The sequence below is a fragment of the Ambystoma mexicanum genome, chromosome 1q (assembly GCF_040938575.1).
Source record: "Ambystoma mexicanum isolate Mex_15411 chromosome 1q, UKY_AmexF1_1, whole genome shotgun sequence".
Classification (NCBI taxonomy): Eukaryota; Metazoa; Chordata; class Amphibia; order Caudata; family Ambystomatidae; genus Ambystoma; species Ambystoma mexicanum.
In genome coordinates, this window is record NC_090922.1 from 600696136 (window position 1) to 600707257 (window position 11122).

The 11122-nt window shown below is 52.0% G+C and overlaps 1 protein-coding gene across 3 annotated transcripts in view; it reads right to left on the minus strand.

Moving 5' to 3' along the window:
* TNR (tenascin R) overlaps positions 1-10381 on the minus strand; it is a 2098594-nt gene extending 2088213 nt beyond the window's left edge. For all 3 annotated transcript variants that reach the window (XM_069641143.1, XM_069641142.1, XM_069641141.1), the window contains exon 1: positions 10026-10381. The gene's annotated coding sequence lies outside the window, so the exon portion shown is untranslated. The remainder of the gene's footprint in view (positions 1-10025) is intronic.
* Between the last annotated feature and the right edge of the window lie 741 nt (positions 10382-11122).

The window sequence follows — 11122 nt, forward strand, 5'->3', positions numbered from 1 at the left end:
CCTGAGGTTACCCCCTCTGACCCGTGCCGCCTTCTTGTGTCCCACGACTTGTTGTGGGCACCGTACAGTGCCTTGTACTTCTTTTTGTTCTTCTCCCCTTTTTGTAGGGTGGGCGGGTTCTGTGGTAAAGAAGCAAGAAGATTTGGAAGACACTGAGTAAACAGTGATCCTCCTGTTTGCTTGGGTCCCCGTTCAGGGTCCACAAACAGATTGTGTTTACTCTGAGCATGCTGCTCATATTTATAGGACCCAGGGACGCCCTGAGTCTTTGTTGTGTATGTGGTGGGGGCTGCTGTTGTCGCAGCCCCCGGCCGGATAGCCGACTCTCTGGCCCCCTGGTGGGGGCAGATCTTTTGAACTTGGGCCCTGCCTGACGGTTGTTTTCCTTATGGCGCTTAGCACCTTGCTGTTTGGAGGAAGGGTGAGGTGACTGTTCGCACCTTACCCTTCCGTGGCTTTGTGCTGCCGAGACTGCGTGTCTGCGTAGCTGGGGGGTGGAGAGGAGCAGGCACGGGGAGGTTGGGGCTGCCCCTCTCCCAGCTGTCGATGGTAACAGCAGTTACCCTGCCTCGCTTGTGGGATGCCCATGCAGCACTGCCCATCCTAGCACTTGCACTCCACTTCCAGGCGCTGCGCCCACCGCAGACAGTGCTGTATACCAACCTTTTAATGTGTGCTCGGTGTGCAAATAAAAAGGGCACACTGCTAGCATTCCGCATATGCAGCGTTTGCCCGCTGTTCATATACTCTCAGTGTGCAAGTCAACAGTACACCCACGGCTTAACGTGTGCTACTCAGCGTGTATATACACAGTGCACACAGTGCTAACATCTTGCACACACGCTGTGTATCCACTGCTATAATACAGTGTGCCCGCTGCTCAGGGTGTGCTCCCTGTGTACATAAACAGCATTCCCGTGGGTACTATACATAAACAGTATACCCGCCACTAACATTCTGAATGCAGACAGTAGACAAACTGCTAAAGGTGCAGTCAGTGTGCCCGGCATAGCCACTGCTGAACCTCTGCTCACGGCACACCGTTTACACGCTGCTAGCATTCCACGCGTACACGGCATAACCACTGCGGAACCTGTGCTCACTGCACACGGTTTGCACACTGAAACCATTCCACGCGTACACGGCATAGCCACTGCTGAACCTGTGCTCACTGCACACCGTTTACACACTGCTAGCATTCCATGCGCATACAGCATAGGCACTGCTGAACCTGTGTTCATTAATTTATTTTTTTCATACATCTGTAAAGCGCCTAAACCCGAGGCCATCACGGCACTCTTAAGGAAACCAGTTACACATATAAAACCTACAGGGTAGAGTGGAGAGTGCCGGGCAGGCGGCCCTCCACCCAGTGGAAGTATTCAAACATCAATCAAGTCATTAGGCAAAGAGCCATGTTGCCATGTTGTTAGGGCCTTACAGGGCCAGTAGGATTCCTCTGCCCTTAGGGAGAGGGGTAGAGCATTGCAATGTTTCACGGCCACTGCAGGGAAACTTGAGCCCCCTCCTCTAACTTTTTTGAAAGTTGGAGGAACAAGGTGGTGGGCGTGGATGGCCCTTACTGGTCTGGAGGAAGTGAGTCTCACAATTTTCTGTGATGTGTGTTCCGGGGCAGTGTTAGAGACTCAATTGTGCGTGATGGAGTGTGTCTTGAATATCATTATTTCTCTGATTGAGAGCCAGTGTGCCTCCTTTCTGGCTGCTGAAATGTGATCTTGCTTTGGGATGTTGAGTGCTGCGCGAAGGGCATTGTTTTGGATTACCTGCATTTTGTTGATATTTTCTTTTGAAAGTCCCTGCAAAGGGAAAGTTGCAGTAGTCGAGTCTCGCTCCTGTGATTGCTCTGGCGATAGTAAGGTCGGCGTGAAGGACTGCCTGGCTGCATTAGTGAATTTTGCTATGTATGACGCCAAGGAGGCAATTGCATTCACCTGTCTAGAGAGGGATAGCGAGGCATCCAGATAGATGCCCACGGTTTTAACAGATGCTGAGACTGGAATGATAATGCCATCAATTGTGACTGCTGAGAATTGTGCATTGAGATTTTTCAGCATGGCTTGGGACCCTACCAGAAGGATCTCTGTTGTGTCCTCATTGAGGCATTGGTAGTTCATAGGCATCCAGGCTTGGATAGTGGAGTATATTCTGTTGATGGTAAGGGATACTGTATCATAGATGCCTGACAGTGGGAGGAGGATTTGGGTGTCGTCGGCATAGTTGGTGTAGGCTATACAGATGGAGTCCCAGAGGTGAGAGGGGTTTGGTAAAAATGTAATAAAGGAAGGGGGAGACGCGTGAGCCTTGGGGAACTCCACATGGAATGGGGATCGGAGGGGTGCTGGACGTGTTCGAGAAGACTCTCATGGATCTGCCTTCCAGGAAAGAGGTTACCCACGTCATGGATTTGCAGAGGTTGGCAGAGGCCATCAGATGGTTGCAGAGGGTTTTGTGGTTCACCAAGTAGAAGGCGGTGGAGAGGTCTAGAAAGAGTAGGAGGGGTGGCTTGCCTTCATCAATGATGGTATCCAGCTGTTTTTTAGATCCAGTAATGCCGATTCGTCCTGTGACCTGGTTGGAAGTCTGATTGGCGCACCCACAGGATGTGATTGGATTCTAGGAAGATTTGTGTTTGCTCCCAGGCAGCCGTGTCCAGCATCGTTAGCAGGAACTGCACTGTTGTAATGGAACAGTAGTTGTTGGGCCGCTGATGGGACAAGTGGGGTTTTTTCTAGTAGGGGGCACATGCGGGATTCTTTAAGGCTAGCTGCGACTTTGCTCTTTGAGAAGGAAGCATTGATAAATCTTGTCATGAATGGGACTAGGGAGTGCAAGCAGTCTTTGATGATGTTAGCAGGGCAGATGGCCCCTTTACATTTAGAAAGTTTGAGCTTTTTAATTATGTTGGCCGTTTCTGCTCTGGACACTTCTCTGAAGTGGAATGAGGGTGTGTGTTGGTGACTCGAGGTGAGGTGAGGTGTGGGGTTGGTGTGGAAATTAAGGCTTGTTTATTTCCTATCATCTGTTGCGTAGCGTTCTGGATGTCTATTCACCATGTGTCATGTTTAGGAATGGTGCTAGTTGGGGAGGACAGTGTTTCTATCTCTCTGAGGATTCTAAAGATGTCTTGGGAATTGGAGCTGGCATTCCTTATTCTTGTGATATAAGCCGCTGCTTTGGCTGTGACAAGGGATTGTTTGCATTCCTTGGCAATTATTTTGAAGGAGCCTTTAGATTGGTCTATTGGATCTTTTCTCCAAGGCGCTTCCGCTTGTCTTTTTCTCAGGCCAGAGGCCTGCAGGTCGGGTGTAAACCTGGAATTCATGTGGGTGACTAGTTTTGATCTTCTATGCACTAATGGGGCTACCAGGTTTATGGCATTGGTCATGGTGTTTAAGTAGAGGCCTGTTAGGGTCTCTTGAGTTGACAATGCTGAGTTGAGGTTCTCTGGTAGGAGTGGTGTAAGAAGATATGAGTTGGATTCTTTGGGGATTTTGTGGGTGCTGTGTGAAAGGTTGGGAGGCAGGGCTGTGGAGGTAAGTGGCTGCTGTTTCTTCAGAGGGAGGGCGAATGTTACATACAATTTGGTGGTCAGATCATGGGCAAGGTAGGTTGGAAGTGATTGAAATCTGGCAGTTCTGACCGCTACCCTGTCCAGGATTCTACCCTTACTGTGGGTTTGGGGCTGAAACCCGATGCTTAAAGGTCAGAGAGTTCGCTGGTGACTGCTGATGCAGAGGAATCTGAGGGGCGTTGAGGCCTAAATTGAGGTCCCCAAGTACTATGGCCTTAGTGGCGGGTTTGAGGGTTTCTCCTACTGTGAGGCTGAGGCCTTCCTCGAAGGACGCCGCTTAGCCAGGCGGTCGGTAAATGATATGGTTAGTCAGAGAGTCTATCAGGGAGGTGGTGAGTTTGGCTGTGAGGAGTTGACTGTTACCTTCCTTAGTGTTACTAGCCTGTCTGATGTTGAGAGAGTCTCTGTCGATGAGTGTGAGAGATGTATGTGATTTCTTCGAATATATTTCACCCAATGGAGATTTCACCGAATCCATTTCACTGAAAAACAAAATCTACTTTTGACTTTTTCTACTTTTTTTAATGCAGGGAGAGACCCCTCGCAACCCCCCCTCCGCTCCCTTCCGTAACTTATACCCTTACCCCACACCCCACCTATTACGCATTACACATATACCATTTCCTCTACCATTTTCTGTGAAATGTATTCAGTGAAATCTCATAAGGCGAAATGCTATTCAGTGAAATCTGCGGTAACGGAGTGTGACACCTCCTCCCCGTGAGTCCTCTCTGTGAATTCTGAGTATGGCAAAGCCGGCGGGGAGTGCTAGTGACAATGCTGGGCCTGAGGCTTGGTGGAGCCAGGTTTCAGTTATGGCTAGTAGGTCGAGGTCTTGGGTGGTAATCAGGTTGTGTATGTTCAGGGCATGGGCTGGGGCTGGGAGCGATCTTGCATTGATAAATGCTCCTTTTAGGAAGGGTGGGCTTCAGTTAGTTTGATGGGGGGTTGACGCTTCTGACGAGATGGGGGGCATGGTCTTCCTGGTGTGGCAGCTAGATATAGAACTCGGGGGGCCATGTGGGTTGCTTTCTGTGTGGCTGGGTTCTTGGATCTGCCGTGGTTGTTCGATGTTCGAGTAGGCTGGCCGAGTGTGTTTTTACCAGACTGTGGACTGTGGGTGTGGGTGTTTAGGCGTGTGTGGGCTGCTGTTCAGGGAGCCTGGTGGGGTGTCTACGGTTCCAGCGAGATTTTGTGCCTAGGTGGCCATTTCGGATTTGTATTGAGGCAGGTCAATGTTGCTGGGCGAGACGGGTTGTGCTGGTTGGGCCAGTAGGTAGACTGCTGCTGATTGCGGTTGGTTGCCTGTCCTTCGCATTTGGCTAGGTGCATTAATATGAGGCTGGCACTGTGTAATAGGGTATCAGGGTGATTGTTCATGAAGTGCGGTAGGGTCTGTTTATCACCAGGTTGTGTGGCAGCACAGACTGGCCTCATGCTTTTCTGGGGATTACAGCACCTGTTACTACACCGTATACACACGGCTTGCATTCCACGTGCACACAGCATAGCCACTGCTGGATCTGTGCTCGTTGCACGCCGTATACACACCGATTGCACGTGCACACAGCATAGCCACTGCTGGACCTGTGCTCGTTGCACGCCGTATACACACCGCTTGCACGTGCACACAGCAGCATAGCCACTGCTGGACCTGTGCTCGTTGCACGCCGTATACATACCGCTTGCATTCCACGTGCAGACAGCATAGCCACTGCTAAACCTGTGCTCCTTGCACACCGTATACACACCGCTTGCATTGCACACCGTATACACACCGCTTGCATTCCACGTGCACACAGCATAGCCACTGCTGGACCTGTGCTCGTTGCACGCCGTATACGCACCGCTTGCGCGTGCACACAGCATAGCCACTGCTGGACCTGTGCTCGTTGCACGCCGTATACACACCGCTTGAAATCCACGTGCAGAAAGCATAGCCACTGCTGAACCTGTGCTCGTTGCACACCGTATACACACCGCTTGTATTCCACGTGCACACAGCATAGCCACTGCTGGACCTGTGCTCGTTGCACGCCATATACACACTGCTTGCATTCCACGTGCAGACAGTATAGCCACTGCTGAACCTGTGCTTGTTGCACACCGTATACACACCGCTTGCATTGCACACCGTATACACACCGCTTGCATTCCACGTGCACACAGCATAGCCACTGCTGGACCTGTGCTCGTTGCACGCCGTATACACACTGCTTGCATTCCACGTGCACACAGCATAGCCACTGCTGGACCTGTGCTCGTTGCACGCCGTATACACACCGCTTGCATTCCACGTGCACACAGCATAGCCACTGCTGAACCTGTGCTCGTTGCACGCCGTATACACACCGCTTGCATTCCACGTGCACACAGCATAGCCACTGCTGAACCTGTGCTCGTTGCGTACCGTATACACAAGTATACACTGTTGCATTCTGAAGATCTGTGTGTTCACAGTATGCACATAAACAGTATACGAGATGCTAAAATTCTGCCTCTTAACAGTATACCCGACGCAAACATTCGACCAATAACACCCAGTGTGCCAAAAACAGTGTACGCGCTGCCAGCAAGCTGCATATACACAGTATGCCCACTGTTAATGAACGCTTGTACGCAGAGCAGCCGCGTCTCGTCTCGGCCTGTGATCAGTGCACTGTACACCACAGAGCATCAGTTCTGCTGCGAGAATCGTCCAGGCATTGACATCACTCTGTCGGCACAGTACACACACTGCTACGCAGAAGTTTCACTGCACGCTCTGGGTATTCATGGAATCCCTCACGCAAATGAACCATATTCGCAAGTCGCGGCCGGAACGCCCCCGACAGCCCTCATGCAAAGCCAAAACAGCCACATTTGCGTGCTCCCTAGACGTGCATGCATGCTCCCTGTAAACAGTGCATGGAGTCCCCAGAAAACAGGCCTGCACCTCGGGGACCCTGCACAGGGTCTCTCGCAACTGTCACCGGCACCCCAACAATATTTGTAAGGTTTATCATAACTCAGTTATCACTCAGGAAAATCTATGTGAGAACCCCTGTAAACTGTTCCTGCGCCCTGCTATGCTGTGTATGCGCACCGCTAAATACGATCGGGACTTTGTCTGCATGCACGCACCCCTAAATCCGACATGAAAACTCACGTCCAAAGTCGCGAATCCTCTGCACAAGTCTTTATGCCTGCTTTTCGTGTGGCAGCGAGTTTCAGGGCTTTGCCCTCACATTTCGCAAATGAGAGCTTGCGCGGTCACATCCATGAATACGCTTTGTCATGCGCACTTGTGGGCGTGCCATGGACTGCCTGCATGCCGTCTCTCGTAATACCCACTTTTTGGCATGTTGTGCCCCATTTTCAGTGTTCCGCCCACAAATGTGATCTCTGCGTAGGCCTCGCCCAAGCCCTGCATGATCTCTTGCGCAAGGTACTCGGTCACTCGTAGAGACGCGCACAGCATACTGGTAATCCACACAAGTCAGCAAAATATCCCACGCAGTCGATTCCATGAATCGACTGACAGGATTCTGCACATATTTTGTCGTGCAAATCAGGTATTTTACTAAAAAATAATTCCATGAATCGGGCCCTAAACACGCGATCCTCTTTCTGGCAGCACACATTCCACGTGGGCATGCACCTCAGTGAATACTCTCTAGGCTGTGGAGCCAGGAGACAATGAGCTGTATCCCAGGCCTGCACACTTGCTCACATTGTTTGATCCTGTGCACATTATTTTACTTATTTTATGGTGCATTGCTCTCCTATTTGCCAAAATTGCTGGTGATAGAAACTGGATGAACAACCGGTTACTTTGTTTTAAAAGGACGGACCTGTCACAAGTGCACCCCCCCAACCCTCGTGTCCAAAGGGGTTTAAAAGTGTGCATTCCGTGCTCGCCAACCATCCCTCGGAGAAGGGTATGTCTAAAAATATCCTATCGGGTCGTCCAATTTCAAAATGAATAGCCCAGACCAACCCCCAACTCCGTCCTGCAGGAAAGCTGACAGTGCATGCGCACAGTTTTAAGAACGCGCTTATCACTGATTAGCCCAGGATCACGCAATTCAGTCTGGAGGGGAATCCGGGATCAGAGGGCAGGCAGGTCTACAGTCTCATCATGCTTCCATCACTGGACCACTCCACCCCGCACCGCTTCCGTTACCCGCCCTCTCATGCAGAGTGCACTGGCAACATCCAGGCATCCCCCAAGCCCTCTCCCGAGACCACAGTCCCTTAGGCTGCTGCCCATCTTCACTCGCTCACCCCCGACCTCTCCGCCTGCCAGCCATGCCAATAGACACACTGCGCCTGGCTGTACCATGGCTGCCCCTGATCTCACGGTAGATTTCCCTCAAGTGCCCTGTCCCGTAGCTCCCCCAGACTTCTCCCATATGCAGTGACTTTGGTTACCGCTCTTCTCCCTATAAGGTTCTCCTATGTGCTCTTGACCTCCCTGTAGATGTTCCCCATCGGGAGCTGCCCCTTGACTGGTCCTGATCTCCCTATAGATGTCCCCGACCGGGGCACCCCTTTGGCTGCCCGTGATCGCCCTGTAGATGTCCCCCATCGGGGGCTGCCCCTTGGCTGGTCCTGATCGCCCTGTAGATGTCCCCCACCGGGGCTGCCAGCTGGCTGGAGGCTGTTCCTTGTCCAGCTGCACAAGTGCCCCTGGACACTTAATTGCTCTGATGCTCCTGCATATCTTGCGAATATCCCGCCTCCTCGCTGCTTCAGACGTCTTTGCACCTCGACCGTTCGCCAATTTGTTCAGTCTACGTCGCCGGCGCTGCCTCTTTGCCCTCAGGTGTGCATCACTGTTGCCGTGTTTGCACCGTGTGCAGCCCTGCCACTTCCAACCCCTGGCTCCAGCCCACCTATAGTCTCTGCCCAGGAGTTACAAAACGGCCTGATACTCGTGCTCCACCGCATTCCTGGGCGAATAGCTCAGTGGTTTAATACAACTGCTGCAGCCGTCTGAAAACGAAAGGTCAAACATTCCAGTGAAAGCTGGGGGTGGGGGGGTTCAGATCGCGCTGCTGACAACCAAGACTGGATTCCAAAGGGGATGACAGATCCTCTCACCCCTCTGAAGCCGAGAAAACAAAACACCCCGATTCTGTGAGATAATATTAACCACTGTTACTTACTTTATATCTTGTATTTATTTATTTATTTTGCAAATTGTATAGCGCACCGAACCCGGAGGCATCAGGGTGCTGTTCTTAACAAGAAAACCGGACAATCCAAAAGTACAGTGGTTGCCTAGTTGCACATATGCAAGTCAGGCAATAATACAAACAATACTAAAGTGCAGTGGTAACATATTTGCACACGTGCAAGACAGGCAATGAGGTAATACAAAAAACTAGGCTGTAAGGTCAACCCCATAAGCGTTATGAGATTTGTGTACTTTCCAAGTTAATTTACTTACATCGGTACAAATCCTGTGGCTTGTGACAGAGGGCGTTTTATCGTAGGCTTCCACTGTCCCAAACCTAGTTTTGGTAGCACGGGCTGCTTACCGCCCTTCCTGCACAAATTCCTGACCCACATCTTGGAACCAAGACTCCTCTTAGCTTCGGACTTGTTAACTCCCTCCCAGAGTAAACGCCAGCACAGGTCGCTCTCCAAGGTGCTGAACCACGTATAATCCAGACGGTGGGTATCTTTCACTGGTGTCTGTGTAGTTCCAGATAGCCCCCTATTCACGGTCCCGCCAGGCTGCGGCCGGCAGCGGGAGAAGCCTGCGGATTTTGGGGCACTCCGGGAGAGAGTATAAGGACACTCCGAGAGAGGGAGTGCGAGGACCTGGGGCGCTCCGGTAGAGAGTACGACGACCCAGGCCACGAGGCAGGCAGCGGCGAGCTAGAGACATCCGTCCAGGGACCCACGGAATATGTAGGAGGAAGCGACTGGGGTAACGTGGAACATCGTTGGGAAACTTGGAGCACGTGCACACACGAGGGGGCCGGCTGGGGGCACAACGACGTGTAGCGCGAGGAACTTGAGGCTAGTGGCCTGAAAGTGTGAACAGCTCTCACTACATTTGTGCGCGTGGACTCCGATCTTCCTTATCTATACATCAAGGCCCTAGCGCCTATATACTATAATGGCACCCAAGCCACAGTGTGCGCTACAGGGAAAGTAAACAGTGCTACTTGCACCTGAGCCCTACTGTATAGCGCAGCGACACCCCTTGCAATTGTGCAATATACAAATACAAAAACATGTCTGCACCTTCAACCTCGCCTGTCTAGCACCACAGAACACACCTTCCATCTATCAGGTTCGTTTTTCGCCCCAGGCTCTCCCCGGTGCTACGCGGGCTCATCACAAGTCCAACACCGCAACGCACATAAACACACATGGCAACTTAGCCTAGCAGTACACACACAGCACATAACAGGTGCAAGTCAAGCCATTGCCTTACCAGAACCAAGGGGCAGGTGTGAGCAGGGGAGTTCTTCTGCAGGGTGGGTTCTCTGCTGTATTTGGCCGGCAGCAGACTATGGTGCCGTGCCCGCCTGGCTAACGACTGCCCCTATAACACCAGCACCTCCTGTCAAGAACCAACAAGAACGAAGAAGACGCCTCAGCTGCGGGCAGCGCCTTGTCCTGGGTGGGCTAGTGTGCACTGCACTGGTTTAGCGCACGGCGCCCTGTTCGCCGCTGCTCAGTCTCTGCGCGCCTCCAGCCTGGAGCTCTGCCGCGTATTGAGTGTTTAGAAACCTGCAGTCGCTTGGCTCTCGCCCGCACGCATGCCCTCCTCTCCGTTGATGCGCCCACCTTCCCTCTTCTCCCCTCCCCCTTCTCTCTCTCTCCCGCTCCTGAGCAGCAGATTGTTTTTTTCCCAGGCAGGCAGCCCCCTAGTGGAGCCGAGGCGCTGCTGAGTGAGAACGGGACGACTGCGGCATCCGGACCTGCAGACCCCTGAGCTTGAGGGGTCTTACAAGAAGGTCTTCCGGAGCACCTGGGCACCCCAGAGCCGAGAGACCATCATTGAATGAGAAAGGGCCAAAAGCAAAGTGGGTTCTGGGGGATGGTGGAAGTAGGTGGCGACATGCCGGTGTGCACAGCACATGTCTCGCAGCATGGACGGGTAGTCTTGAGCATCTGCGGGTCCACGCGCCATTCAAGCCGTGAAAGCAATCATTATAGAACGCACAGAGAAGCCGCTGCAGGCTGCTGTCCAGTGCAAGCTCATAAAGTAATCCAAAGGCTCTACTTACACCCCAAAACTGCAGGAAGGCGCCAGAACACCGGCATCGTATTGGTTATTTCCTTTTTTAATATCACGTGGATCGGCGTCATTTCCCTGTCATAAAAACCATGGGCTTTTGCTTGAAAGAGGAACCTGTTTACTGAACAAACCACAGGCACAGAATTATTGACGTTAGTCCGTAGAGAAAACATGAATTATTTAGGGCCCGATTCATGGAAAAGTGCGCAGAGATCCTGCAAAGCCCGCGCGCCGAGACAGACTCTGCACAAACAAGTTTTTCTGCGCGCTCCTCGTATTCATTGAAC